At 71.8% G+C, this 27595-nt stretch overlaps 18 non-coding genes across 18 annotated transcripts; all 18 read left to right on the plus strand.

The window, feature by feature from the left end:
- Positions 1–2074: 2074 nt before the first annotated feature.
- Positions 2075–2193, plus strand: LOC132594927 (5S ribosomal RNA). The gene has a single exon (XR_009561096.1). It is a non-coding gene; the product is annotated as a 5S ribosomal RNA (ribosomal RNA).
- A 931-nt stretch (positions 2194–3124) lies between these two features.
- Positions 3125–3243, plus strand: LOC132594928 (5S ribosomal RNA). The gene has a single exon (XR_009561097.1). It is a non-coding gene; the product is annotated as a 5S ribosomal RNA (ribosomal RNA).
- A 2696-nt stretch (positions 3244–5939) lies between these two features.
- LOC132594930 (5S ribosomal RNA) lies at positions 5940–6058 on the plus strand. The gene has a single exon (XR_009561099.1). It is a non-coding gene; the product is annotated as a 5S ribosomal RNA (ribosomal RNA).
- A 931-nt stretch (positions 6059–6989) lies between these two features.
- LOC132594931 (5S ribosomal RNA) lies at positions 6990–7108 on the plus strand. Its single transcript, XR_009561100.1, has one exon. It is a non-coding gene; the product is annotated as a 5S ribosomal RNA (ribosomal RNA).
- Positions 7109–9804: 2696 nt separating this feature from the next.
- LOC132594932 (5S ribosomal RNA) lies at positions 9805–9923 on the plus strand. Its single transcript, XR_009561101.1, has one exon. It is a non-coding gene; the product is annotated as a 5S ribosomal RNA (ribosomal RNA).
- Positions 9924–12618: 2695 nt separating this feature from the next.
- On the plus strand, positions 12619–12737 carry LOC132594933 (5S ribosomal RNA). Its single transcript, XR_009561102.1, has one exon. It is a non-coding gene; the product is annotated as a 5S ribosomal RNA (ribosomal RNA).
- Positions 12738–13668: 931 nt separating this feature from the next.
- Positions 13669–13787, plus strand: LOC132594934 (5S ribosomal RNA). Its single transcript, XR_009561103.1, has one exon. It is a non-coding gene; the product is annotated as a 5S ribosomal RNA (ribosomal RNA).
- A 931-nt stretch (positions 13788–14718) lies between these two features.
- Positions 14719–14837, plus strand: LOC132594935 (5S ribosomal RNA). The gene has a single exon (XR_009561104.1). It is a non-coding gene; the product is annotated as a 5S ribosomal RNA (ribosomal RNA).
- Positions 14838–15769: 932 nt separating this feature from the next.
- On the plus strand, positions 15770–15888 carry LOC132594936 (5S ribosomal RNA). The gene has a single exon (XR_009561105.1). It is a non-coding gene; the product is annotated as a 5S ribosomal RNA (ribosomal RNA).
- Positions 15889–16819: 931 nt separating this feature from the next.
- LOC132594937 (5S ribosomal RNA) lies at positions 16820–16938 on the plus strand. Its single transcript, XR_009561106.1, has one exon. It is a non-coding gene; the product is annotated as a 5S ribosomal RNA (ribosomal RNA).
- Positions 16939–17870: 932 nt separating this feature from the next.
- LOC132594938 (5S ribosomal RNA) lies at positions 17871–17989 on the plus strand. The gene has a single exon (XR_009561107.1). It is a non-coding gene; the product is annotated as a 5S ribosomal RNA (ribosomal RNA).
- Positions 17990–18920: 931 nt separating this feature from the next.
- On the plus strand, positions 18921–19039 carry LOC132594939 (5S ribosomal RNA). The gene has a single exon (XR_009561108.1). It is a non-coding gene; the product is annotated as a 5S ribosomal RNA (ribosomal RNA).
- Positions 19040–19971: 932 nt separating this feature from the next.
- On the plus strand, positions 19972–20090 carry LOC132594941 (5S ribosomal RNA). The gene has a single exon (XR_009561110.1). It is a non-coding gene; the product is annotated as a 5S ribosomal RNA (ribosomal RNA).
- Positions 20091–21021: 931 nt separating this feature from the next.
- LOC132594942 (5S ribosomal RNA) lies at positions 21022–21140 on the plus strand. The gene has a single exon (XR_009561111.1). It is a non-coding gene; the product is annotated as a 5S ribosomal RNA (ribosomal RNA).
- Positions 21141–22072: 932 nt separating this feature from the next.
- Positions 22073–22191, plus strand: LOC132594943 (5S ribosomal RNA). The gene has a single exon (XR_009561112.1). It is a non-coding gene; the product is annotated as a 5S ribosomal RNA (ribosomal RNA).
- Positions 22192–23123: 932 nt separating this feature from the next.
- On the plus strand, positions 23124–23242 carry LOC132594944 (5S ribosomal RNA). The gene has a single exon (XR_009561113.1). It is a non-coding gene; the product is annotated as a 5S ribosomal RNA (ribosomal RNA).
- Positions 23243–24174: 932 nt separating this feature from the next.
- Positions 24175–24293, plus strand: LOC132594945 (5S ribosomal RNA). Its single transcript, XR_009561114.1, has one exon. It is a non-coding gene; the product is annotated as a 5S ribosomal RNA (ribosomal RNA).
- Positions 24294–25224: 931 nt separating this feature from the next.
- Positions 25225–25343, plus strand: LOC132594946 (5S ribosomal RNA). The gene has a single exon (XR_009561115.1). It is a non-coding gene; the product is annotated as a 5S ribosomal RNA (ribosomal RNA).
- The last annotated feature ends 2252 nt before the right edge of the window (positions 25344–27595 follow it).

Below are 27595 nucleotides of genomic sequence, written 5' to 3' on the forward strand. Positions count from 1 at the left end.
CCTTGCTCCTGGCATTTCCTGGGGATGGGGCCAGTGAACGGCTCGGCTCGGTAGTAGTTTCGCTCACCCATGGCCGTTGGTCCCAGGACTGCCTGGGCCCTCTGCCCTCCAGTTTTAACTGGGAGCCAGACTGGGTCATAATGGGGCAGGTGGTGAGGTCACAGTGAGGGAGGGGGATGAAAAGGAGGGCCCAGAGTGGCATTCCCTGGTAACCAGGGTCAGGTAAGCTGAGCCTGGACAGTCAAACAGGGCCCGGTGGCCGGCATACATCCCCTCGAGCGGTCATTCATTCGCTCACCGCCCGCTGACTCACTTGTTCAAATGACACATTGCGTCTCTTGGCCCCTCTTGAGACTAGGAAGACCTTGGCCTCAGAGGCCTGCTGAAGGCCTGGCTGGAGTCCAGAGCCTCAGCCTTCTTCATGCCCTTCACTGGGCCTGGAGCTGGACCTGCCCAGATGTGGAACCTCCCAGTTTGGAAGCAACTTCTTGTATGAGGCTCTCTGTGGACAGGGACAGCTGAGACACAGAGGAGGTGCCCAGAGACCAGGGGTTTGGAGTCTGCAGCTGCAGATGTACTTAGTGCATGGTATAGGACCAGGAGGGGCCTGCTGGCAGAACTGTGGCCACTAAACCAAAGGGACCCTCAGGCCAAGAAGGGGACACTGGCTTCTTATTGCAGGAAGCCAAGCGCAGGGACCCAGGCTGGCAGAAGGAGTGGCGCTTCCAAGCCACAGACCACCAATGTTTCCTGGACTCTGGCGCTCTTTATTCCTCTCTCCATGCCCTGCCGCCCCCTGCCCCTGCCCCCACTTGCTGCTGGTAAGTTCATTTTCCCAGTCTGGCTCCCGTGCAGAGAGGGCCTGGAGGCCGAGGTGGAAGGTAGCAGCGAGTTGGCCCGCGCTTGGCCCTCCTGCGGTTGCCGCTTCAGCACCAGACTGTCATACACCTGGTAGTTGGCATTGCCTCCCGGGTTCCGGCTGAGTGGCATGAAGGTGGGCGGGGGTGGAGGGTGCTCGGTAGCCTGGACGTCGGGCAGGAGGTGAGAGGGGCGGAGGAGCAGCGCTGAGCTGGGAGCCGGGGCCCGCTGGTCCGAGGCCTCGGCCAGTACCGTGAGGGAGGCGGAGGTGGCCACAGGGCGCCGCAAGGGCAGGATCTCAGCCCATTCGGCCGCCGGGTGCCGCACCTCGTGGGGATCGCGGGAGTAATCCAAGTGTCCCGTGGAGGGATGCAGGCTGCGGTTGGACTCGCTGTGAGCACAGCTGGGGAGGCTACGTCTGTGGGCCGGTGGGGTGTCGCGCTACCAGGCGTCGGGCCGGTAGACCCGAGGCACCAGAGCGGATGGAGGCTCAGAGCCCTCCAGACCCAGACTCCGCCATGGGCCCAGTTGCCGTCCTTTCGGCCCGCGAGCCCCTCGACCTGCACCTGGCCGCCCCCACCGGCGCCCAGCCCCGGCGCCGCCACCTGTGTGCCGGTGTGTCCCTCCACAGCTCCCTCCGACAAAAGCCCCACCCCCACCCCGCCCCTCTGGCGTGTCACCGCGGCCGGGTGCGGGAGCGGGATCGAGGGCAGGGGCCGCTTCCCCGGGCCTGCCCGCCACCAGGGGCGGGGTCCTGAGTCGGCGGGGTGTGTGGGGGCAAGGGTGGCCTTGCCGGGGCTGAGGGGCCGTGGCGACTCAATGGTGGCTCCCGGTGGCTTCGGGCCAGCTGCTGTCGGGCAGGAGGGCCGGCCCGGGCTGCGGCCGGGCTGCGCCTAGGGCCGCGTGGGCGGGCAGGGCCGATGCCCAAGGGACCGCGGGCCCCGGGCCCTGAAGCCTCCGGGGCCACGTCCCTGTGAGCGACGTGCGGGATCTTGGGCGGGGCGCCAAGCGCCGAAGGGTTTGCTGGGTCACGGCCGCCCTGGGCTGGGAGGTGGTCGCCAAACCCTCCGCCGCCGCCCGATACCCGAGACCTCCGTTGCCCCTGCCTGGGCGGGCGAGGGGGCCCTGCCGGGGCGGGCCGGCCGCCAGGCTGGCGTTAAGGCGCCAGCGCCAGCGAAACTGGGCCTCAAGAGGCCGCCCGCGGCCCCCCGCCCCCGTCTACGGCCATACCACCCTGAACGCGCCCGATCTCGTCTGATCTCGGAAGCTAAGCAGGGTCGGGCCTGGTTAGTACTTGGATGGGAGACCGCCTGGGAATACCGGGTGCTGTAGGCTTTTTGCCTCCCGCTCCGCCCGCCTTCTCCTTTACTCGCCCGCGGCGGGGGCCGCCGGCTCCGCCCCCGCCGGGCCCCGCTGCAGGCCCCACCTCCTCAGGCCCCTCCCACCACGGCGCGCGCCGGCGGGGTCGCTCCCCGCCGGCCCGGCCGGCCAGGCGGCCAGAAGGCGGCCCTGGAAGGCAGGCGCACCCCAGACGCTCCCGGGGTGGCTGGCCCGGACCCAGACTCCGCCGCGGGCCCAGTTGCCGTCCTTTCGGCCCGCGAGCCCCTCGACCTGCACCTGGCCGCCCCCACCGGCGCCCAGCCCCGGCGCCGCCACCTGTGTGCCGGTGTGTCCCTCCACAGCTCCCTCCGACAAAAGCCCCCCCCACCCCGCCCCTCTGGCGTGTCACCGCGGCCGGGTGCGGGAGCGGGATCGAGGGCAGGGGCCGCTTCCCCGGGCCTGCCGGCCACCAGGGGCGGGGTCCTGAGCTCGGCGGGGGGTGTGGGGGCAAGGGTGGCCTTGCCGGGGCTGAGGGGCCGTGGCGACTCAATGGTGGCTCCCAGTGGCTTCGGGCCAGCTGCTGTCGGGCAGGAGGGCCGGCCCGGGCTGCGGCCGGGCTGCGCCTAGGGCCGCGTGGGCGGGCAGGGCCGATGCCCAAGGGACCGCGGGCCCCGGGCCCTGAAGCCTCCGGGGCCACGTCCCTGTGAGCGACGTGCGGGATCTTGGGCGGGGCGCCAAGCGCCGAAGGGTTTGCTGGGTCACGGCCGCCCTGGGCTGGGAGGTGGTCGCCAAACCCTCCGCCGCCGCCCGATACCCGAGACCTCCGTTGCCCCTGCCTGGGCGGGCGAGGGGGCCCTGCCGGGGCGGGCCGGCCGCCAGGCTGGCGTTAAGGCGCCAGCGCCAGCGAAACTGGGCCTCAAGAGGCCGCCCGCGGCGCCCCGCCCCCGTCTACGGCCATACCACCCTGAACGCGCCCGATCTCGTCTGATCTCGGAAGCTAAGCAGGGTCGGGCCTGGTTAGTACTTGGATGGGAGACCGCCTGGGAATACCGGGTGCTGTAGGCTTTTTGCCTCCCGCTCCGCCCGCCTTCTCCTTTACTCGCCCGCGGCGGGGGGGCCGCCGGCTCCGCCCCCGCCGAGCCCCGCTGCAGGCAGTAGTCAAGGTGGGTTTACCTGCCCGAGCAGGAAGCTTGGGCGATGGCAGAAGTGGGAAGAAACTCTTGAGCACAGGTTCTTGGGATCCACGGAGCAGCGCATGCACATGCGATGGGTGCCTACACAGCTGGCTTGCTTGTCTGTGGGGAAAGGCGAGATGGGTCAGGGCCTGGGTTCCTGAGGGGCTGAGAATCAAGGCAGGGATAGAAGAAAGGGGACAGGCCCACATCCCCTGAACCCACGCCGGCGCCCACTCACCTTTGTGGAAAATACGATTGAAAAGTGCCCGCAAGAATCTCTTCAGATGCCTCCAGAGTTGAGGCAAGAAGGGGAGGGGGGAGGCCGGGAGCAGGGTGAGCCCTGAAATCCAACCCTTGTCCCGGTCACACCCCAGCAGCCCTCCCACCTCAGCCCCTTCAAGACCCCAGGGCTCCCCCAACCGCGCTGCACAGATCCTGCCCTGACCATAGTCACCATGTTGATCCCCACGTTGAGCAAGATGAAGCTGACCGGGATCAGAAGAATTGAGTATCCTTGCTCCTGGCATTTCCTGGGGATGGGGCCAGTGAACGGCTCGGCTCGGTAGTAGTTTCGCTCACCCATGGCCGTTGGTCCCAGGACTGCCTGGGCCCTCTGCCCTCCAGTTTTAACTGGGAGCCAGACTGGGTCATAATGGGGCAGGTGGTGAGGTCACAGTGAGGGAGGGGGATGAAAAGGAGGGCCCAGAGTGGCATTCCCTGGTAACCAGGGTCAGGTAAGCTGAGCCTGGACAGTCAAACAGGGCCCGGTGGCCGGCATACATCCCCTCGAGCGGTCATTCATTCGCTCACCGCCCGCTGACTCACTTGTTCAAATGACACATTGCGTCTCTTGGCCCCTCTTGAGACTAGGAAGACCTTGGCCTCAGAGGCCTGCTGAAGGCCTGGCTGGAGTCCAGAGCCTCAGCCTTCTTCATGCCCTTCACTGGGCCTGGAGCTGGACCTGCCCAGATGTGGAACCTCCCAGTTTGGAAGCAACTTCTTGTATGAGGCTCTCTGTGGACAGGGACAGCTGAGACACAGAGGAGGTGCCCAGAGACCAGGGGTTTGGAGTCTGCAGCTGCAGATGTACTTAGTGCATGGTATAGGACCAGGAGGGGCCTGCTGGCAGAACTGTGGCCACTAAACCAAAGGGACCCTCAGGCCAAGAAGGGGACACTGGCTTCTTATTGCAGGAAGCCAAGCGCAGGGACCCAGGCTGGCAGAAGGAGTGGCGCTTCCAAGCCACAGACCACCAATGTTTCCTGGACTCTGGCGCTCTTTATTCCTCTCTCCATGCCCTGCCGCCCCCTGCCCCTGCCCCCACTTGCTGCTGGTAAGTTCATTTTCCCAGTCTGGCTCCCGTGCAGAGAGGGCCTGGAGGCCGAGGTGGAAGGTAGCAGCGAGTTGGCCCGCGCTTGGCCCTCCTGCGGTTGCCGCTTCAGCACCAGACTGTCATACACCTGGTAGTTGGCATTGCCTCCCGGGTTCCGGCTGAGTGGCATGAAGGTGGGCGGGGGTGGAGGGTGCTCGGTAGCCTGGACGTCGGGCAGGAGGTGAGAGGGGCGGAGGAGCAGCGCTGAGCTGGGAGCCGGGGCCCGCTGGTCCGAGGCCTCGGCCAGTACCGTGAGGGAGGCGGAGGTGGCCACAGGGCGCCGCAAGGGCAGGATCTCAGCCCATTCGGCCGCCGGGTGCCGCACCTCGTGGGGATCGCGGGAGTAATCCAAGTGTCCCGTGGAGGGATGCAGGCTGCGGTTGGACTCGCTGTGAGCACAGCTGGGGAGGCTACGTCTGTGGGCCGGTGGGGTGTCGCGCTACCAGGCGTCGGGCCGGTAGACCCGAGGCACCAGAGCGGATGGAGGCTCAGAGCCCTCCAGACCCAGACTCCGCCATGGGCCCAGTTGCCGTCCTTTCGGCCCGCGAGCCCCTCGACCTGCACCTGGCCGCCCCCACCGGCGCCCAGCCCCGGCGCCGCCACCTGTGTGCCGGTGTGTCCCTCCACAGCTCCCTCCGACAAAAGCCCCACCCCCACCCCGCCCCTCTGGCGTGTCACCGCGGCCGGGTGCGGGAGCGGGATCGAGGGCAGGGGCCGCTTCCCCGGGCCTGCCCGCCACCAGGGGCGGGGTCCTGAGTCGGCGGGGTGTGTGGGGGCAAGGGTGGCCTTGCCGGGGCTGAGGGGCCGTGGCGACTCAATGGTGGCTCCCGGTGGCTTCGGGCCAGCTGCTGTCGGGCAGGAGGGCCGGCCCGGGCTGCGGCCGGGCTGCGCCTAGGGCCGCGTGGGCGGGCAGGGCCGATGCCCAAGGGACCGCGGGCCCCGGGCCCTGAAGCCTCCGGGGCCACGTCCCTGTGAGCGACGTGCGGGATCTTGGGCGGGGCGCCAAGCGCCGAAGGGTTTGCTGGGTCACGGCCGCCCTGGGCTGGGAGGTGGTCGCCAAACCCTCCGCCGCCGCCCGATACCCGAGACCTCCGTTGCCCCTGCCTGGGCGGGCGAGGGGGCCCTGCCGGGGCGGGCCGGCCGCCAGGCTGGCGTTAAGGCGCCAGCGCCAGCGAAACTGGGCCTCAAGAGGCCGCCCGCGGCCCCCCGCCCCCGTCTACGGCCATACCACCCTGAACGCGCCCGATCTCGTCTGATCTCGGAAGCTAAGCAGGGTCGGGCCTGGTTAGTACTTGGATGGGAGACCGCCTGGGAATACCGGGTGCTGTAGGCTTTTTGCCTCCCGCTCCGCCCGCCTTCTCCTTTACTCGCCCGCGGCGGGGGCCGCCGGCTCCGCCCCCGCCGGGCCCCGCTGCAGGCCCCACCTCCTCAGGCCCCTCCCACCACGGCGCGCGCCGGCGGGGTCGCTCCCCGCCGGCCCGGCCGGCCAGGCGGCCAGAAGGCGGCCCTGGAAGGCAGGCGCACCCCAGACGCTCCCGGGGTGGCTGGCCCGGACCCAGACTCCGCCGCGGGCCCAGTTGCCGTCCTTTCGGCCCGCGAGCCCCTCGACCTGCACCTGGCCGCCCCCACCGGCGCCCAGCCCCGGCGCCGCCACCTGTGTGCCGGTGTGTCCCTCCACAGCTCCCTCCGACAAAAGCCCCCCCCACCCCGCCCCTCTGGCGTGTCACCGCGGCCGGGTGCGGGAGCGGGATCGAGGGCAGGGGCCGCTTCCCCGGGCCTGCCGGCCACCAGGGGCGGGGTCCTGAGCTCGGCGGGGGGTGTGGGGGCAAGGGTGGCCTTGCCGGGGCTGAGGGGCCGTGGCGACTCAATGGTGGCTCCCAGTGGCTTCGGGCCAGCTGCTGTCGGGCAGGAGGGCCGGCCCGGGCTGCGGCCGGGCTGCGCCTAGGGCCGCGTGGGCGGGCAGGGCCGATGCCCAAGGGACCGCGGGCCCCGGGCCCTGAAGCCTCCGGGGCCACGTCCCTGTGAGCGACGTGCGGGATCTTGGGCGGGGCGCCAAGCGCCGAAGGGTTTGCTGGGTCACGGCCGCCCTGGGCTGGGAGGTGGTCGCCAAACCCTCCGCCGCCGCCCGATACCCGAGACCTCCGTTGCCCCTGCCTGGGCGGGCGAGGGGGCCCTGCCGGGGCGGGCCGGCCGCCAGGCTGGCGTTAAGGCGCCAGCGCCAGCGAAACTGGGCCTCAAGAGGCCGCCCGCGGCGCCCCGCCCCCGTCTACGGCCATACCACCCTGAACGCGCCCGATCTCGTCTGATCTCGGAAGCTAAGCAGGGTCGGGCCTGGTTAGTACTTGGATGGGAGACCGCCTGGGAATACCGGGTGCTGTAGGCTTTTTGCCTCCCGCTCCGCCCGCCTTCTCCTTTACTCGCCCGCGGCGGGGGGGCCGCCGGCTCCGCCCCCGCCGAGCCCCGCTGCAGGCAGTAGTCAAGGTGGGTTTACCTGCCCGAGCAGGAAGCTTGGGCGATGGCAGAAGTGGGAAGAAACTCTTGAGCACAGGTTCTTGGGATCCACGGAGCAGCGCATGCACATGCGATGGGTGCCTACACAGCTGGCTTGCTTGTCTGTGGGGAAAGGCGAGATGGGTCAGGGCCTGGGTTCCTGAGGGGCTGAGAATCAAGGCAGGGATAGAAGAAAGGGGACAGGCCCACATCCCCTGAACCCACGCCGGCGCCCACTCACCTTTGTGGAAAATACGATTGAAAAGTGCCCGCAAGAATCTCTTCAGATGCCTCCAGAGTTGAGGGAAGAAGGGGAGGGGGGAGGCCGGGAGCAGGGTGAGCCCTGAAATCCAACCCTTGTCCCGGTCACACCCCAGCAGCCCTCCCACCTCAGCCCCTTCAAGACCCCAGGGCTCCCCCAACCGCGCTGCACAGATCCTGCCCTGACCATAGTCACCATGTTGATCCCCACGTTGAGCAAGATGAAGCTGACCGGGATCAGAAGAATTGAGTATCCTTGCTCCTGGCATTTCCTGGGGATGGGGCCAGTGAACGGCTCGGCTCGGTAGTAGTTTCGCTCACCCATGGCCGTTGGTCCCAGGACTGCCTGGGCCCTCTGCCCTCCAGTTTTAACTGGGAGCCAGACTGGGTCATAATGGGGCAGGTGGTGAGGTCACAGTGAGGGAGGGGGATGAAAAGGAGGGCCCAGAGTGGCATTCCCTGGTAACCAGGGTCAGGTAAGCTGAGCCTGGACAGTCAAACAGGGCCCGGTGGCTGGCATACATCCCCTCGAGCGGTCATTCATTCGCTCACCGCCCGCTGACTCACTTGTTCAAATGACACATTGCGTCTCTTGGCCCCTCTTGAGACTAGGAAGACCTTGGCCTCAGAGGCCTGCTGAAGGCCTGGCTGGAGTCCAGAGCCTCAGCCTTCTTCATGCCCTTCACTGGGCCTGGAGCTGGACCTGCCCAGATGTGGAACCTCCCAGTTTGGAAGCAACTTCTTGTATGAGGCTCTCTGTGGACAGGGACAGCTGAGACACAGAGGAGGTGCCCAGAGACCAGGGGTTTGGAGTCTGCAGCTGCAGATGTACTTAGTGCATGGTATAGGACCAGGAGGGGCCTGCTGGCAGAACTGTGGCCACTAAACCAAAGGGACCCTCAGGCCAAGAAGGGGACACTGGCTTCTTATTGCAGGAAGCCAAGCGCAGGGACCCAGGCTGGCAGAAGGAGTGGCGCTTCCAAGCCACAGACCACCAATGTTTCCTGGACTCTGGCGCTCTTTATTCCTCTCTCCATGCCCTGCCGCCCCCTGCCCCTGCCCCCACTTGCTGCTGGTAAGTTCATTTTCCCAGTCTGGCTCCCGTGCAGAGAGGGCCTGGAGGCCGAGGTGGAAGGTAGCAGCGAGTTGGCCCGCGCTTGGCCCTCCTGCGGTTGCCGCTTCAGCACCAGACTGTCATACACCTGGTAGTTGGCATTGCCTCCCGGGTTCCGGCTGAGTGGCATGAAGGTGGGCGGGGGTGGAGGGTGCTCGGTAGCCTGGACGTCGGGCAGGAGGTGAGAGGGGCGGAGGAGCAGCGCTGAGCTGGGAGCCGGGGCCCGCTGGTCCGAGGCCTCGGCCAGTACCGTGAGGGAGGCGGAGGTGGCCACAGGGCGCCGCAAGGGCAGGATCTCAGCCCATTCGGCCGCCGGGTGCCGCACCTCGTGGGGATCGCGGGAGTAATCCAAGTGTCCCGTGGAGGGATGCAGGCTGCGGTTGGACTCGCTGTGAGCACAGCTGGGGAGGCTACGTCTGTGGGCCGGTGGGGTGTCGCGCTACCAGGCGTCGGGCCGGTAGACCCGAGGCACCAGAGCGGATGGAGGCTCAGAGCCCTCCAGACCCAGACTCCGCCATGGGCCCAGTTGCCGTCCTTTCGGCCCGCGAGCCCCTCGACCTGCACCTGGCCGCCCCCACCGGCGCCCAGCCCCGGCGCCGCCACCTGTGTGCCGGTGTGTCCCTCCACAGCTCCCTCCGACAAAAGCCCCACCCCCACCCCGCCCCTCTGGCGTGTCACCGCGGCCGGGTGCGGGAGCGGGATCGAGGGCAGGGGCCGCTTCCCCGGGCCTGCCCGCCACCAGGGGCGGGGTCCTGAGTCGGCGGGGTGTGTGGGGGCAAGGGTGGCCTTGCCGGGGCTGAGGGGCCGTGGCGACTCAATGGTGGCTCCCGGTGGCTTCGGGCCAGCTGCTGTCGGGCAGGAGGGCCGGCCCGGGCTGCGGCCGGGCTGCGCCTAGGGCCGCGTGGGCGGGCAGGGCCGATGCCCAAGGGACCGCGGGCCCCGGGCCCTGAAGCCTCCGGGGCCACGTCCCTGTGAGCGACGTGCGGGATCTTGGGCGGGGCGCCAAGCGCCGAAGGGTTTGCTGGGTCACGGCCGCCCTGGGCTGGGAGGTGGTCGCCAAACCCTCCGCCGCCGCCCGATACCCGAGACCTCCGTTGCCCCTGCCTGGGCGGGCGAGGGGGCCCTGCCGGGGCGGGCCGGCCGCCAGGCTGGCGTTAAGGCGCCAGCGCCAGCGAAACTGGGCCTCAAGAGGCCGCCCGCGGCGCCCCGCCCCCGTCTACGGCCATACCACCCTGAACGCGCCCGATCTCGTCTGATCTCGGAAGCTAAGCAGGGTCGGGCCTGGTTAGTACTTGGATGGGAGACCGCCTGGGAATACCGGGTGCTGTAGGCTTTTTGCCTCCCGCTCCGCCCGCCTTCTCCTTTACTCGCCCGCGGCGGGGGGGCCGCCGGCTCCGCCCCCGCCGAGCCCCGCTGCAGGCAGTAGTCAAGGTGGGTTTACCTGCCCGAGCAGGAAGCTTGGGCGATGGCAGAAGTGGGAAGAAACTCTTGAGCACAGGTTCTTGGGATCCACGGAGCAGCGCATGCACATGCGATGGGTGCCTACACAGCTGGCTTGCTTGTCTGTGGGGAAAGGCGAGATGGGTCAGGGCCTGGGTTCCTGAGGGGCTGAGAATCAAGGCAGGGATAGAAGAAAGGGGACAGGCCCACATCCCCTGAACCCACGCCGGCGCCCACTCACCTTTGTGGAAAATACGATTGAAAAGTGCCCGCAAGAATCTCTTCAGATGCCTCCAGAGTTGAGGCAAGAAGGGGAGGGGGGAGGCCGGGAGCAGGGTGAGCCCTGAAATCCAACCCTTGTCCCGGTCACACCCCAGCAGCCCTCCCACCTCAGCCCCTTCAAGACCCCAGGGCTCCCCCAACCGCGCTGCACAGATCCTGCCCTGACCATAGTCACCATGTTGATCCCCACGTTGAGCAAGATGAAGCTGACCGGGATCAGAAGAATTGAGTATCCTTGCTCCTGGCATTTCCTGGGGATGGGGCCAGTGAACGGCTCGGCTCGGTAGTAGTTTCGCTCACCCATGGCCGTTGGTCCCAGGACTGCCTGGGCCCTCTGCCCTCCAGTTTTAACTGGGAGCCAGACTGGGTCATAATGGGGCAGGTGGTGAGGTCACAGTGAGGGAGGGGGATGAAAAGGAGGGCCCAGAGTGGCATTCCCTGGTAACCAGGGTCAGGTAAGCTGAGCCTGGACAGTCAAACAGGGCCCGGTGGCCGGCATACATCCCCTCGAGCGGTCATTCATTCGCTCACCGCCCGCTGACTCACTTGTTCAAATGACACATTGCGTCTCTTGGCCCCTCTTGAGACTAGGAAGACCTTGGCCTCAGAGGCCTGCTGAAGGCCTGGCTGGAGTCCAGAGCCTCAGCCTTCTTCATGCCCTTCACTGGGCCTGGAGCTGGACCTGCCCAGATGTGGAACCTCCCAGTTTGGAAGCAACTTCTTGTATGAGGCTCTCTGTGGACAGGGACAGCTGAGACACAGAGGAGGTGCCCAGAGACCAGGGGTTTGGAGTCTGCAGCTGCAGATGTACTTAGTGCATGGTATAGGACCAGGAGGGGCCTGCTGGCAGAACTGTGGCCACTAAACCAAAGGGACCCTCAGGCCAAGAAGGGGACACTGGCTTCTTATTGCAGGAAGCCAAGCGCAGGGACCCAGGCTGGCAGAAGGAGTGGCGCTTCCAAGCCACAGACCACCAATGTTTCCTGGACTCTGGCGCTCTTTATTCCTCTCTCCATGCCCTGCCGCCCCCTGCCCCTGCCCCCACTTGCTGCTGGTAAGTTCATTTTCCCAGTCTGGCTCCCGTGCAGAGAGGGCCTGGAGGCCGAGGTGGAAGGTAGCAGCGAGTTGGCCCGCGCTTGGCCCTCCTGCGGTTGCCGCTTCAGCACCAGACTGTCATACACCTGGTAGTTGGCATTGCCTCCCGGGTTCCGGCTGAGTGGCATGAAGGTGGGCGGGGGTGGAGGGTGCTCGGTAGCCTGGACGTCGGGCAGGAGGTGAGAGGGGCGGAGGAGCAGCGCTGAGCTGGGAGCCGGGGCCCGCTGGTCCGAGGCCTCGGCCAGTACCGTGAGGGAGGCGGAGGTGGCCACAGGGCGCCGCAAGGGCAGGATCTCAGCCCATTCGGCCGCCGGGTGCCGCACCTCGTGGGGATCGCGGGAGTAATCCAAGTGTCCCGTGGAGGGATGCAGGCTGCGGTTGGACTCGCTGTGAGCACAGCTGGGGAGGCTACGTCTGTGGGCCGGTGGGGTGTCGCGCTACCAGGCGTCGGGCCGGTAGACCCGAGGCACCAGAGCGGATGGAGGCTCAGAGCCCTCCAGACCCAGACTCCGCCGCGGGCCCAGTTGCCGTCCTTTCGGCCCGCGAGCCCCTCGACCTGCACCTGGCCGCCCCCACCGGCGCCCAGCCCCGGCGCCGCCACCTGTGTGCCGGTGTGTCCCTCCACAGCTCCCTCCGACAAAAGCCCCCCCCACCCCGCCCCTCTGGCGTGTCACCGCGGCCGGGTGCGGGAGCGGGATCGAGGGCAGGGGCCGCTTCCCCGGGCCTGCCGGCCACCAGGGGCGGGGTCCTGAGCTCGGCGGGGGGTGTGGGGGCAAGGGTGGCCTTGCCGGGGCTGAGGGGCCGTGGCGACTCAATGGTGGCTCCCGGTGGCTTCGGGCCAGCTGCTGTCGGGCAGGAGGGCCGGCCCGGGCTGCGGCCGGGCTGCGCCTAGGGCCGCGTGGGCGGGCAGGGCCGATGCCCAAGGGACCGCGGGCCCCGGGCCCTGAAGCCTCCGGGGCCACGTCCCTGTGAGCGACGTGCGGGATCTTGGGCGGGGCGCCAAGCGCCGAAGGGTTTGCTGGGTCACGGCCGCCCTGGGCTGGGAGGTGGTCGCCAAACCCTCCGCCGCCGCCCGATACCCGAGACCTCCGTTGCCCCTGCCTGGGCGGGCGAGGGGGCCCTGCCGGGGCGGGCCGGCCGCCAGGCTGGCGTTAAGGCGCCAGCGCCAGCGAAACTGGGCCTCAAGAGGCCGCCCGCGGCCCCCCGCCCCCGTCTACGGCCATACCACCCTGAACGCGCCCGATCTCGTCTGATCTCGGAAGCTAAGCAGGGTCGGGCCTGGTTAGTACTTGGATGGGAGACCGCCTGGGAATACCGGGTGCTGTAGGCTTTTTGCCTCCCGCTCCGCCCGCCTTCTCCTTTACTCGCCCGCGGCGGGGGCCGCCGGCTCCGCCCCCGCCGGGCCCCGCTGCAGGCCCCACCTCCTCAGGCCCCTCCCACCACGGCGCGCGCCGGCGGGGTCGCTCCCCGCCGGCCCGGCCGGCCAGGCGGCCAGAAGGCGGCCCTGGAAGGCAGGCGCACCCCAGACGCTCCCGGGGTGGCTGGCCCGGACCCAGACTCCGCCGCGGGCCCAGTTGCCGTCCTTTCGGCCCGCGAGCCCCTCGACCTGCACCTGGCCGCCCCCACCGGCGCCCAGCCCCGGCTCCACCACCTGTGTGCCGGTGTGTCCCTCCACAGCTCCCTCCGACAAAAGCCCCCCCCACCCCGCCCCTCTGGCGTGTCACCGCGGCCGGGTGCGGGAGCGGGATCGAGGGCAGGGGCCGCTTCCCCGGGCCTGCCGGCCACCAGGGGCGGGGTCCTGAGCTCGGCGGGGGGTGTGGGGGCAAGGGTGGCCTTGCCGGGGCTGAGGGGCCGTGGCGACTCAATGGTGGCTCCCGGTGGCTTCGGGCCAGCTGCTGTCGGGCAGGAGGGCCGGCCCGGGCTGCGGCCGGGCTGCGCCTAGGGCCGCGTGGGCGGGCAGGGCCGATGCCCAAGGGACCGCGGGCCCCGGGCCCTGAAGCCTCCGGGGCCACGTCCCTGTGAGCGACGTGCGGGATCTTGGGCGGGGCGCCAAGCGCCGAAGGGTTTGCTGGGTCACGGCCGCCCTGGGCTGGGAGGTGGTCGCCAAACCCTCCGCCGCCGCCCGATACCCGAGACCTCCGTTGCCCCTGCCTGGGCGGGCGAGGGGGCCCTGCCGGGGCGGGCCGGCCGCCAGGCTGGCGTTAAGGCGCCAGCGCCAGCGAAACTGGGCCTCAAGAGGCCGCCCGCGGCCCCCCGCCCCCGTCTACGGCCATACCACCCTGAACGCGCCCGATCTCGTCTGATCTCGGAAGCTAAGCAGGGTCGGGCCTGGTTAGTACTTGGATGGGAGACCGCCTGGGAATACCGGGTGCTGTAGGCTTTTTGCCTCCCGCTCCGCCCGCCTTCTCCTTTACTCGCCCGCGGCGGGGGCCGCCGGCTCCGCCCCCGCCGGGCCCCGCTGCAGGCCCCACCTCCTCAGGCCCCTCCCACCACGGCGCGCGCCGGCGGGGTCGCTCCCCGCCGGCCCGGCCGGCCAGGCGGCCAGAAGGCGGCCCTGGAAGGCAGGCGCACCCCAGACGCTCCCGGGGTGGCTGGCCCGGACCCAGACTCCGCCGCGGGCCCAGTTGCCGTCCTTTCGGCCCGCGAGCCCCTCGACCTGCACCTGGCCGCCCCCACCGGCGCCCAGCCCCGGCTCCGCCACCTGTGTGCCGGTGTGTCCCTCCACAGCTCCCTCCGACAAAAGCCCCCCCCACCCCGCCCCTCTGGCGTGTCACCGCGGCCGGGTGCGGGAGCGGGATCGAGGGCAGGGGCCGCTTCCCCGGGCCTGCCGGCCACCAGGGGCGGGGTCCTGAGCTCGGCGGGGGGTGTGGGGGCAAGGGTGGCCTTGCCGGGGCTGAGGGGCCGTGGCGACTCAATGGTGGCTCCCGGTGGCTTCGGGCCAGCTGCTGTCGGGAAGGAGGGCCGGCCCGGGCTGCGGCCGGGCTGCGCCTAGGGCCGCGTGGGCGGGCAGGGCCGATGCCCAAGGGACCGCGGGCCCCGGGCCCTGAAGCCTCCGGGGCCACGTCCCTGTGAGCGACGTGCGGGATCTTGGGCGGGGCGCCAAGCGCCGAAGGGTTTGCTGGGTCACGGCCGCCCTGGGCTGGGAGGTGGTCGCCAAACCCTCCGCCGCCGCCCGATACCCGAGACCTCCGTTGCCCCTGCCTGGGCGGGCGAGGGGGCCCTGCCGGGGCGGGCCGGCCGCCAGGCTGGCGTTAAGGCGCCAGCGCCAGCGAAACTGGGCCTCAAGAGGCCGCCCGCGGCCCCCCGCCCCCGTCTACGGCCATACCACCCTGAACGCGCCCGATCTCGTCTGATCTCGGAAGCTAAGCAGGGTCGGGCCTGGTTAGTACTTGGATGGGAGACCGCCTGGGAATACCGGGTGCTGTAGGCTTTTTGCCTCCCGCTCCGCCCGCCTTCTCCTTTACTCGCCCGCGGCGGGGGCCGCCGGCTCCGCCCCCGCCGGGCCCCGCTGCAGGCCCCACCTCCTCAGGCCCCTCCCACCACGGCGCGCGCCGGCGGGGTCGCTCCCCGCCGGCCCGGCCGGCCAGGCGGCCAGAAGGCGGCCCTGGAAGGCAGCCGCACCCCAGACGCTCCCGGGGTGGCTGGCCCGGACCCATACTCTGCCGCGGGCCCAGTTGCCGTCCTTTCGGCCCGCGAGCCCCTCGACCTGCACCTGGCCGCCCCCACCGGCGCCCAGCCCCGGCGCCGCCACCTGTGTGCCGGTGTGTCCCTCCACAGCTCCCTCCGACAAAAGCCCCCCCCCACCCCGCCCCTCTGGCGTGTCACCGCGGCCGGGTGCGGGAGCGGGATCGAGGGCAGGGGCCGCTTCCCCGGGCCTGCCGGCCACCAGGGGCGGGGTCCTGAGCTCGGCGGGGGGTGTGGGGGCAAGGGTGGCCTTGCCGGGGCTGAGGGGCCGTGGCGACTCAATGGTGGCTCCCGGTGGCTTCGGGCCAGCTGCTGTCGGGCAGGAGGGCCGGCCCGGGCTGCGGCCGGGCTGCGCCTAGGGCCGCGTGGGCGGGCAGGGCCGATGCCCAAGGGACCGCGGGCCCCGGGCCCTGAAGCCTCCGGGGCCACGTCCCTGTGAGCGACGTGCGGGATCTTGGGCGGGGCGCCAAGCGCCGAAGGGTTTGCTGGGTCACGGCCGCCCTGGGCTGGGAGGTGGTCGCCAAACCCTCCGCCGCCGCCCGATACCCGAGACCTCCGTTGCCCCTGCCTGGGCGGGCGAGGGGGCCCTGCCGGGGCGGGCCGGCCGCCAGGCTGGCGTTAAGGCGCCAGCGCCAGCGAAACTGGGCCTCAAGAGGCCGCCCGCGGCCCCCCGCCCCCGTCTACGGCCATACCACCCTGAACGCGCCCGATCTCGTCTGATCTCGGAAGCTAAGCAGGGTCGGGCCTGGTTAGTACTTGGATGGGAGACCGCCTGGGAATACCGGGTGCTGTAGGCTTTTTGCCTCCCGCTCCGCCCGCCTTCTCCTTTACTCGCCCGCGGCGGGGGCCGCCGGCTCCGCCCCCGCCGGGCCCCGCTGCAGGCCCCACCTCCTCAGGCCCCTCCCACCACGGCGCGCGCCGGCGGGGTCGCTCCCCGCCGGCCCGGCCGGCCAGGCGGCCAGAAGGCGGCCCTGGAAGGCAGGCGCACCCCAGACGCTCCCGGGGTGGCTGGCCCGGACCCAGACTCCGCCGCGGGCCCAGTTGCCGTCCTTTCGGCCCGCGAGCCCCTCGACCTGCACCTGGCCGCCCCCACCGGCGCCCAGCCCCGGCTCCGCCACCTGTGTGCCGGTGTGTCCCTCCACAGCTCCCTCCGACAAAAGCCCCCCCCACCCCGCCCCTCTGGCGTGTCACCGCGGCCGGGTGCGGGAGCGGGATCGAGGGCAGGGGCCGCTTCCCCGGGCCTGCCGGCCACCAGGGGCGGGGTCCTGAGCTCGGCGGGGGGTGTGGGGGCAAGGGTGGCCTTGCCGGGGCTGAGGGGCCGTGGCGACTCAATGGTGGCTCCCGGTGGCTTCGGGCCAGCTGCTGTCGGGAAGGAGGGCCGGCCCGGGCTGCGGCCGGGCTGCGCCTAGGGCCGCGTGGGCGGGCAGGGCCGATGCCCAAGGGACCGCGGGCCCCGGGCCCTGAAGCCTCCGGGGCCACGTCCCTGTGAGCGACGTGCGGGATCTTGGGCGGGGCGCCAAGCGCCGAAGGGTTTGCTGGGTCACGGCCGCCCTGGGCTGGGAGGTGGTCGCCAAACCCTCCGCCGCCGCCCGATACCCGAGACCTCCGTTGCCCCTGCCTGGGCGGGCGAGGGGGCCCTGCCGGGGCGGGCCGGCCGCCAGGCTGGCGTTAAGGCGCCAGCGCCAGCGAAACTGGGCCTCAAGAGGCCGCCCGCGGCCCCCCGCCCCCGTCTACGGCCATACCACCCTGAACGCGCCCGATCTCGTCTGATCTCGGAAGCTAAGCAGGGTCGGGCCTGGTTAGTACTTGGATGGGAGACCGCCTGGGAATACCGGGTGCTGTAGGCTTTTTGCCTCCCGCTCCGCCCGCCTTCTCCTTTACTCGCCCGCGGCGGGGGCCGCCGGCTCCGCCCCCGCCGGGCCCCGCTGCAGGCCCCACCTCCTCAGGCCCCTCCCACCACGGCGCGCGCCGGCGGGGTCGCTCCCCGCCGGCCCGGCCGGCCAGGCGGCCAGAAGGCGGCCCTGGAAGGCAGCCGCACCCCAGACGCTCCCGGGGTGGCTGGCCCGGACCCAGACTCTGCCGCGGGCCCAGTTGCCGTCCTTTCGGCCCGCGAGCCCCTCGACCTGCACCTGGCCGCCCCCACCGGCGCCCAGCCCCGGCGCCGCCACCTGTGTGCCGGTGTGTCCCTCCACAGCTCCCTCCGACAAAAGCCCCCCCCCACCCCGCCCCTCTGGCGTGTCACCGCGGCCGGGTGCGGGAGCGGGATCGAGGGCAGGGGCCGCTTCCCCGGGCCTGCCGGCCACCAGGGGCGGGGTCCTGAGCTCGGCGGGGGGTGTGGGGGCAAGGGTGGCCTTGCCGGGGCTGAGGGGCCGTGGCGACTCAATGGTGGCTCCCGGTGGCTTCGGGCCAGCTGCTGTCGGGCAGGAGGGCCGGCCCGGGCTGCGGCCGGGCTGCGCCTAGGGCCGCGTGGGCGGGCAGGGCCGATGCCCAAGGGACCGCGGGCCCCGGGCCCTGAAGCCTCCGGGGCCACGTCCCTGTGAGCGACGTGCGGGATCTTGGGCGGGGCGCCAAGCGCCGAAGGGTTTGCTGGGTCACGGCCGCCCTGGGCTGGGAGGTGGTCGCCAAACCCTCCGCCGCCGCCCGATACCCGAGACCTCCGTTGCCCCTGCCTGGGCGGGCGAGGGGGCCCTGCCGGGGCGGGCCGGCCGCCAGGCTGGCGTTAAGGCGCCAGCGCCAGCGAAACTGGGCCTCAAGAGGCCGCCCGCGGCCCCCCGCCCCCGTCTACGGCCATACCACCCTGAACGCGCCCGATCTCGTCTGATCTCGGAAGCTAAGCAGGGTCGGGCCTGGTTAGTACTTGGATGGGAGACCGCCTGGGAATACCGGGTGCTGTAGGCTTTTTGCCTCCCGCTCCGCCCGCCTTCTCCTTTACTCGCCCGCGGCGGGGGCCGCCGGCTCCGCCCCCGCCGGGCCCCGCTGCAGGCCCCACCTCCTCAGGCCCCTCCCACCACGGCGCGCGCCGGCGGGGTCGCTCCCCGCCGGCCCGGCCGGCCAGGCGGCCAGAAGGCGGCCCTGGAAGGCAGGCGCACCCCAGACGCTCCCGGGGTGGCTGGCCCGGACCCAGACTCCGCCGCGGGCCCAGTTGCCGTCCTTTCGGCCCGCGAGCCCCTCGACCTGCACCTGGCCGCCCCCACCGGCGCCCAGCCCCGGCTCCGCCACCTGTGTGCCGGTGTGTCCCTCCACAGCTCCCTCCGACAAAAGCCCCCCCCACCCCGCCCCTCTGGCGTGTCACCGCGGCCGGGTGCGGGAGCGGGATCGAGGGCAGGGGCCGCTTCCCCGGGCCTGCCGGCCACCAGGGGCGGGGTCCTGAGCTCGGCGGGGGGTGTGGGGGCAAGGGTGGCCTTGCCGGGGCTGAGGGGCCGTGGCGACTCAATGGTGGCTCCCGGTGGCTTCGGGCCAGCTGCTGTCGGGAAGGAGGGCCGGCCCGGGCTGCGGCCGGGCTGCGCCTAGGGCCGCGTGGGCGGGCAGGGCCGATGCCCAAGGGACCGCGGGCCCCGGGCCCTGAAGCCTCCGGGGCCACGTCCCTGTGAGCGACGTGCGGGATCTTGGGCGGGGCGCCAAGCGCCGAAGGGTTTGCCGGGTCACGGCCGCCCTGGGCTGGGAGGTGGTCGCCAAACCCTCCGCCGCCGCCCGATACCCGAGACCTCCGTTGCCCCTGCCTGGGCGGGCGAGGGGGCCCTGCCGGGGCGGGCCGGCCGCCAGGCTGGCGTTAAGGCGCCAGCGCCAGCGAAACTGGGCCTCAAGAGGCCGCCCGCGGCCCCCCGCCCCCGTCTACGGCCATACCACCCTGAACGCGCCCGATCTCGTCTGATCTCGGAAGCTAAGCAGGGTCGGGCCTGGTTAGTACTTGGATGGGAGACCGCCTGGGAATACCGGGTGCTGTAGGCTTTTTGCCTCCCGCTCCGCCCGCCTTCTCCTTTACTCGCCCGCGGCGGGGGCCGCCGGCTCCGCCCCCGCCGGGCCCCGCTGCAGGCCCCACCTCCTCAGGCCCCTCCCACCACGGCGCGCGCCGGCGGGGTCGCTCCCCGCCGGCCCGGCCGGCCAGGCGGCCAGAAGGCGGCCCTGGAAGGCAGCCGCACCCCAGACGCTCCCGGGGTGGCTGGCCCGGACCCAGACTCTGCCGCGGGCCCAGTTGCCGTCCTTTCGGCCCGCGAGCCCCTCGACCTGCACCTGGCCGCCCCCACCGGCGCCCAGCCCCGGCGCCGCCACCTGTGTGCCGGTGTGTCCCTCCACAGCTCCCTCCGACAAAAGCCCCCCCCCACCCCGCCCCTCTGGCGTGTCACCGCGGCCGGGTGCGGGAGCGGGATCGAGGGCAGGGGCCGCTTCCCCGGGCCTGCCGGCCACCAGGGGCGGGGTCCTGAGCTCGGCGGGGGGTGTGGGGGCAAGGGTGGCCTTGCCGGGGCTGAGGGGCCGTGGCGACTCAATGGTGGCTCCCGGTGGCTTCGGGCCAGCTGCTGTCGGGCAGGAGGGCCGGCCCGGGCTGCGGCCGGGCTGCGCCTAGGGCCGCGTGGGCGGGCAGGGCCGATGCCCAAGGGACCGCGGGCCCCGGGCCCTGAAGCCTCCGGGGCCACGTCCCTGTGAGCGACGTGCGGGATCTTGGGCGGGGCGCCAAGCGCCGAAGGGTTTGCTGGGTCACGGCCGCCCTGGGCTGGGAGGTGGTCGCCAAACCCTCCGCCGCCGCCCGATACCCGAGACCTCCGTTGCCCCTGCCTGGGCGGGCGAGGGGGCCCTGCCGGGGCGGGCCGGCCGCCAGGCTGGCGTTAAGGCGCCAGCGCCAGCGAAACTGGGCCTCAAGAGGCCGCCCGCGGCCCCCCGCCCCCGTCTACGGCCATACCACCCTGAACGCGCCCGATCTCGTCTGATCTCGGAAGCTAAGCAGGGTCGGGCCTGGTTAGTACTTGGATGGGAGACCGCCTGGGAATACCGGGTGCTGTAGGCTTTTTGCCTCCCGCTCCGCCCGCCTTCTCCTTTACTCGCCCGCGGCGGGGGCCGCCGGCTCCGCCCCCGCCGGGCCCCGCTGCAGGCCCCACCTCCTCAGGCCCCTCCCACCACGGCGCGCGCCGGCGGGGTCGCTCCCCGCCGGCCCGGCCGGCCAGGCGGCCAGAAGGCGGCCCTGGAAGGCAGGCGCACCCCAGACGCTCCCGGGGTGGCTGGCCCGGACCCAGACTCCGCCGCGGGCCCAGTTGCCGTCCTTTCGGCCCGCGAGCCCCTCGACCTGCACCTGGCCGCCCCCACCGGCGCCCAGCCCCGGCTCCGCCACCTGTGTGCCGGTGTGTCCCTCCACAGCTCCCTCCGACAAAAGCCCCCCCCACCCCGCCCCTCTGGCGTGTCACCGCGGCCGGGTGCGGGAGCGGGATCGAGGGCAGGGGCCGCTTCCCCGGGCCTGCCGGCCACCAGGGGCGGGGTCCTGAGCTCGGCGGGGGGTGTGGGGGCAAGGGTGGCCTTGCCGGGGCTGAGGGGCCGTGGCGACTCAATGGTGGCTCCCGGTGGCTTCGGGCCAGCTGCTGTCGGGAAGGAGGGCCGGCCCGGGCTGCGGCCGGGCTGCGCCTAGGGCCGCGTGGGCGGGCAGGGCCGATGCCCAAGGGACCGCGGGCCCCGGGCCCTGAAGCCTCCGGGGCCACGTCCCTGTGAGCGACGTGCGGGATCTTGGGCGGGGCGCCAAGCGCCGAAGGGTTTGCCGGGTCACGGCCGCCCTGGGCTGGGAGGTGGTCGCCAAACCCTCCGCCGCCGCCCGATACCCGAGACCTCCGTTGCCCCTGCCTGGGCGGGCGAGGGGGCCCTGCCGGGGCGGGCCGGCCGCCAGGCTGGCGTTAAGGCGCCAGCGCCAGCGAAACTGGGCCTCAAGAGGCCGCCCGCGGCCCCCCGCCCCCGTCTACGGCCATACCACCCTGAACGCGCCCGATCTCGTCTGATCTCGGAAGCTAAGCAGGGTCGGGCCTGGTTAGTACTTGGATGGGAGACCGCCTGGGAATACCGGGTGCTGTAGGCTTTTTGCCTCCCGCTCCGCCCGCCTTCTCCTTTACTCGCCCGCGGCGGGGGCCGCCGGCTCCGCCCCCGCCGGGCCCCGCTGCAGGCCCCACCTCCTCAGGCCCCTCCCACCACGGCGCGCGCCGGCGGGGTCGCTCCCCGCCGGCCCGGCCGGCCAGGCGGCCAGAAGGCGGCCCTGGAAGGCAGCCGCACCCCAGACGCTCCCGGGGTGGCTGGCCCGGACCCAGACTCTGCCGCGGGCCCAGTTGCCGTCCTTTCGGCCCGCGAGCCCCTCGACCTGCACCTGGCCGCCCCCACCGGCGCCCAGCCCCGGCGCCGCCACCTGTGTGCCGGTGTGTCCCTCCACAGCTCCCTCCGACAAAAGCCCCCCCCCACCCCGCCCCTCTGGCGTGTCACCGCGGCCGGGTGCGGGAGCGGGATCGAGGGCAGGGGCCGCTTCCCCGGGCCTGCCGGCCACCAGGGGCGGGGTCCTGAGCTCGGCGGGGGGTGTGGGGGCAAGGGTGGCCTTGCCGGGGCTGAGGGGCCGTGGCGACTCAATGGTGGCTCCCGGTGGCTTCGGGCCAGCTGCTGTCGGGCAGGAGGGCCGGCCCGGGCTGCGGCCGGGCTGCGCCTAGGGCCGCGTGGGCGGGCAGGGCCGATGCCCAAGGGACCGCGGGCCCCGGGCCCTGAAGCCTCCGGGGCCACGTCCCTGTGAGCGACGTGCGGGATCTTGGGCGGGGCGCCAAGCGCCGAAGGGTTTGCTGGGTCACGGCCGCCCTGGGCTGGGAGGTGGTCGCCAAACCCTCCGCCGCCGCCCGATACCCGAGACCTCCGTTGCCCCTGCCTGGGCGGGCGAGGGGGCCCTGCCGGGGCGGGCCGGCCGCCAGGCTGGCGTTAAGGCGCCAGCGCCAGCGAAACTGGGCCTCAAGAGGCCGCCCGCGGCCCCCCGCCCCCGTCTACGGCCATACCACCCTGAACGCGCCCGATCTCGTCTGATCTCGGAAGCTAAGCAGGGTCGGGCCTGGTTAGTACTTGGATGGGAGACCGCCTGGGAATACCGGGTGCTGTAGGCTTTTTGCCTCCCGCTCCGCCCGCCTTCTCCTTTACTCGCCCGCGGCGGGGGCCGCCGGCTCCGCCCCCGCCGGGCCCCGCTGCAGGCCCCACCTCCTCAGGCCCCTCCCACCACGGCGCGCGCCGGCGGGGTCGCTCCCCGCCGGCCCGGCCGGCCAGGCGGCCAGAAGGCGGCCCTGGAAGGCAGCCGCACCCCAGACGCTCCCGGGGTGGCTGGCCCGGACCCAGACTCTGCCGCGGGCCCAGTTGCCGTCCTTTCGGCCCGCGAGCCCCTCGACCTGCACCTGGCCGCCCCCACCGGCGCCCAGCCCCGGCGCCGCCACCTGTGTGCCGGTGTGTCCCTCCACAGCTCCCTCCGACAAAAGCCCCCCCCCACCCCGCCCCTCTGGCGTGTCACCGCGGCCGGGTGCGGGAGCGGGATCGAGGGCAGGGGCCGCTTCCCCGGGCCTGCCGGCCACCAGGGGCGGGGTCCTGAGCTCGGCGGGGGGTGTGGGGGCAAGGGTGGCCTTGCCGGGGCTGAGGGGCCGTGGCGACTCAATGGTGGCTCCCGGTGGCTTCGGGCCAGCTGCTGTCGGGCAGGAGGGCCGGCCCGGGCTGCGGCCGGGCTGCGCCTAGGGCCGCGTGGGCGGGCAGGGCCGATGCCCAAGGGACCGCGGGCCCCGGGCCCTGAAGCCTCCGGGGCCACGTCCCTGTGAGCGACGTGCGGGATCTTGGGCGGGGCGCCAAGCGCCGAAGGGTTTGCTGGGTCACGGCCGCCCTGGGCTGGGAGGTGGTCGCCAAACCCTCCGCCGCCGCCCGATACCCGAGACCTCCGTTGCCCCTGCCTGGGCGGGCGAGGGGGCCCTGCCGGGGCGGGCCGGCCGCCAGGCTGGCGTTAAGGCGCCAGCGCCAGCGAAACTGGGCCTCAAGAGGCCGCCCGCGGCCCCCCGCCCCCGTCTACGGCCATACCACCCTGAACGCGCCCGATCTCGTCTGATCTCGGAAGCTAAGCAGGGTCGGGCCTGGTTAGTACTTGGATGGGAGACCGCCTGGGAATACCGGGTGCTGTAGGCTTTTTGCCTCCCGCTCCGCCCGCCTTCTCCTTTACTCGCCCGCGGCGGGGGCCGCCGGCTCCGCCCCCGCCGGGCCCCGCTGCAGGCCCCACCTCCTCAGGCCCCTCCCACCACGGCGCGCGCCGGCGGGGTCGCTCCCCGCCGGCCCGGCCGGCCAGGCGGCCAGAAGGCGGCCCTGGAAGGCAGGCGCACCCCAGACGCTCCCGGGGTGGCTGGCCCGGACCCAGACTCCGCCGCGGGCCCAGTTGCCGTCCTTTCGGCCCGCGAGCCCCTCGACCTGCACCTGGCCGCCCCCACCGGCGCCCAGCCCCGGCGCCGCCACCTGTGTGCCGGTGTGTCCCTCCACAGCTCCCTCCGACAAAAGCCCCCCCCCACCCCGCCCCTCTGGCGTGTCACCGCGGCCGGGTGCGGGAGCGGGATCGAGGGCAGGGGCCGCTTCCCCGGGCCTGCCGGCCACCAGGGGCGGGGTCCTGAGCTCGGCGGGGGGTGTGGGGGCAAGGGTGGCCTTGCCGGGGTTGAGGGGCCGTGGCGACTCAATGGTGGCTCCCGGTGGCTTCGGGCCAGCTGCTGTCGGGCAGGAGGGCCGGCCCGGGCTGCGGCCGGGCTGCGCCTAGGGCCGCGTGGGCGGGCAGGGCCGATGCCCAAGGGACCGCGGGCCCCGGGCCCTGAAGCCTCCGGGGCCACGTCCCTGTGAGCGACGTGCGGGATCTTGGGCGGGGCGCCAAGCGCCGAAGGGTTTGCTGGGTCACGGCCGCCCTGGGCTGGGAGGTGGTCGCCAAACCCTCCGCCGCCGCCCGATACCCGAGACCTCCGTTGCCCCTGCCTGGGCGGGCGAGGGGGCCCTGCCGGGGCGGGCCGGCCGCCAGGCTGGCGTTAAGGCGCCAGCGCCAGCGAAACTGGGCCTCAAGAGGCCGCCCGCGGCCCCCCGCCCCCGTCTACGGCCATACCACCCTGAACGCGCCCGATCTCGTCTGATCTCGGAAGCTAAGCAGGGTCGGGCCTGGTTAGTACTTGGATGGGAGACCGCCTGGGAATACCGGGTGCTGTAGGCTTTTTGCCTCCCGCTCCGCCCGCCTTCTCCTTTACTCGCCCGCGGCGGGGGCCGCCGGCTCCGCCCCCGCCGGGCCCCGCTGCAGGCCCCACCTCCTCAGGCCCCTCCCACCACGGCGCGCGCCGGCGGGGTCGCTCCCCGCCGGCCCGGCCGGCCAGGCGGCCAGAAGGCGGCCCTGGAAGGCAGGCGCACCCCAGACGCTCCCGGGGTGGCTGGCCCGGACCCAGACTCCGCCGCGGGCCCAGTTGCCGTCCTTTCGGCCCGCGAGCCCCTCGACCTGCACCTGGCCGCCCCCACCGGCGCCCAGCCCCGGCGCCGCCACCTGTGTGCCGGTGTGTCCCTCCACAGCTCCCTCCGACAAAAGCCCCCCCCACCCCGCCCCTCTGGCGTGTCACCGCGGCCGGGTGCGGGAGCGGGATCGAGGGCAGGGGCCGCTTCCCCGGGCCTGCCGGCCACCAGGGGCGGGGTCCTGAGCTCGGCGGGGGGTGTGGGGGCAAGGGTGGCCTTGCCGGGGCTGAGGGGCCGTGGCGACTCAATGGTGGCTCCCAGTGGCTTCGGGCCAGCTGCTGTCGGGCAGGAGGGCCGGCCCGGGCTGCGGCCGGGCTGCGCCTAGGGCCGCGTGGGCGGGCAGGGCCGATGCCCAAGGGACCGCGGGCCCCGGGCCCTGAAGCCTCCGGGGCCACGTCCCTGTGAGCGACGTGCGGGATCTTGGGCGGGGCGCCAAGCGCCGAAGGGTTTGCTGGGTCACGGCCGCCCTGGGCTGGGAGGTGGTCGCCAAACCCTCCGCCGCCGCCCGATACCCGAGACCTCCGTTGCCCCTGCCTGGGCGGGCGAGGGGGCCCTGCCGGGGCGGGCCGGCCGCCAGGCTGGCGTTAAGGCGCCAGCGCCAGCGAAACTGGGCCTCAAGAGGCCGCCCGCGGCGCCCCGCCCCCGTCTACGGCCATACCACCCTGAACGCGCCCGATCTCGTCTGATCTCGGAAGCTAAGCAGGGTCGGGCCTGGTTAGTACTTGGATGGGAGACCGCCTGGGAATACCGGGTGCTGTAGGCTTTTTGCCTCCCGCTCCGCCCGCCTTCTCCTTTACTCGCCCGCGGCGGGGGGGCCGCCGGCTCCGCCCCCGCCGAGCCCCGCTGCAGGCAGTAGTCAAGGTGGGTTTACCTGCCCGAGCAGGAAGCTTGGGCGATGGCAGAAGTGGGAAGAAACTCTTGAGCACAGGTTCTTGGGATCCACGGAGCAGCGCATGCACATGCGATGGGTGCCTACACAGCTGGCTTGCTTGTCTGTGGGGAAAGGCGAGATGGGTCAGGGCCTGGGTTCCTGAGGGGCTGAGAATCAAGGCAGGGATAGAAGAAAGGGGACAGGCCCACATCCCCTGAACCCACGCCGGCGCCCACTCACCTTTGTGGAAAATACGATTGAAAAGTGCCCGCAAGAATCTCTTCAGATGCCTCCAGAGTTGAGGGAAGAAGGGGAGGGGGGAGGCCGGGAGCAGGGTGAGCCCTGAAATCCAACCCTTGTCCCGGTCACACCCCAGCAGCCCTCCCACCTCAGCCCCTTCAAGACCCCAGGGCTCCCCCAACCGCGCTGCACAGATCCTGCCCTGACCATAGTCACCATGTTGATCCCCACGTTGAGCAAGATGAAGCTGACCGGGATCAGAAGAATTGAGTATCCTTGCTCCTGGCATTTCCTGGGGATGGGGCCAGTGAACGGCTCGGCTCGGTAGTAGTTTCGCTCACCCATGGCCGTTGGTCCCAGGACTGCCTGGGCCCTCTGCCCTCCAGTTTTAACTGGGAGCCAGACTGGGTCATAATGGGGCAGGTGGTGAGGTCACAGTGAGGGAGGGGGATGAAAAGGAGGGCCCAGAGTGGCATTCCCTGGTAACCAGGGTCAGGTAAGCTGAGCCTGGACAGTCAAACAGGGCCCGGTGGCTGGCATACATCCCCTCGAGCGGTCATTCATTCGCTCACCGCCCGCTGACTCACTTGTTCAAATGACACATTGCGTCTCTTGGCCCCTCTTGAGACTAGGAAGACCTTGGCCTCAGAGGCCTGCTGAAGGCCTGGCTGGAGTCCAGAGCCTCAGCCTTCTTCATGCCCTTCACTGGGCCTGGAGCTGGACCTGCCCAGATGTGGAACCTCCCAGTTTGGAAGCAACTTCTTGTATGAGGCTCTCTGTGGACAGGGACAGCTGAGACACAGAGGAGGTGCCCAGAGACCAGGGGTTTGGAGTCTGCAGCTGCAGATGTACTTAGTGCATGGTATAGGACCAGGAGGGGCCTGCTGGCAGAACTGTGGCCACTAAACCAAAGGGACCCTCAGGCCAAGAAGGGGACACTGGCTTCTTATTGCAGGAAGCCAAGCGCAGGGACCCAGGCTGGCAGAAGGAGTGGCGCTTCCAAGCCACAGACCACCAATGTTTCCTGGACTCTGGCGCTCTTTATTCCTCTCTCCATGCCCTGCCGCCCCCTGCCCCTGCCCCCACTTGCTGCTGGTAAGTTCATTTTCCCAGTCTGGCTCCCGTGCAGAGAGGGCCTGGAGGCCGAGGTGGAAGGTAGCAGCGAGTTGGCCCGCGCTTGGCCCTCCTGCGGTTGCCGCTTCAGCACCAGACTGTCATACACCTGGTAGTTGGCATTGCCTCCCGGGTTCCGGCTGAGTGGCATGAAGGTGGGCGGGGGTGGAGGGTGCTCGGTAGCCTGGACGTCGGGCAGGAGGTGAGAGGGGCGGAGGAGCAGCGCTGAGCTGGGAGCCGGGGCCCGCTGGTCCGAGGCCTCGGCCAGTACCGTGAGGGAGGCGGAGGTGGCCACAGGGCGCCGCAAGGGCAGGATCTCAGCCCATTCGGCCGCCGGGTGCCGCACCTCGTGGGGATCGCGGGAGTAATCCAAGTGTCCCGTGGAGGGATGCAGGCTGCGGTTGGACTCGCTGTGAGCACAGCTGGGGAGGCTACGTCTGTGGGCCGGTGGGGTGTCGCGCTACCAGGCGTCGGGCCGGTAGACCCGAGGCACCAGAGCGGATGGAGGCTCAGAGCCCTCCAGACCCAGACTCCGCCATGGGCCCAGTTGCCGTCCTTTCGGCCCGCGAGCCCCTCGACCTGCACCTGGCCGCCCCCACCGGCGCCCAGCCCCGGCGCCGCCACCTGTGTGCCGGTGTGTCCCTCCACAGCTCCCTCCGACAAAAGCCCCACCCCCACCCCGCCCCTCTGGCGTGTCACCGCGGCCGGGTGCGGGAGCGGGATCGAGGGCAGGGGCCGCTTCCCCGGGCCTGCCCGCCACCAGGGGCGGGGTCCTGAGTCGGCGGGGTGTG

Source organism: Globicephala melas, unplaced genomic scaffold, assembly GCF_963455315.2.
Source record: "Globicephala melas unplaced genomic scaffold, mGloMel1.2 SCAFFOLD_346, whole genome shotgun sequence".
In the NCBI taxonomy this organism is placed as follows: domain Eukaryota; kingdom Metazoa; phylum Chordata; class Mammalia; order Artiodactyla; family Delphinidae; genus Globicephala; species Globicephala melas.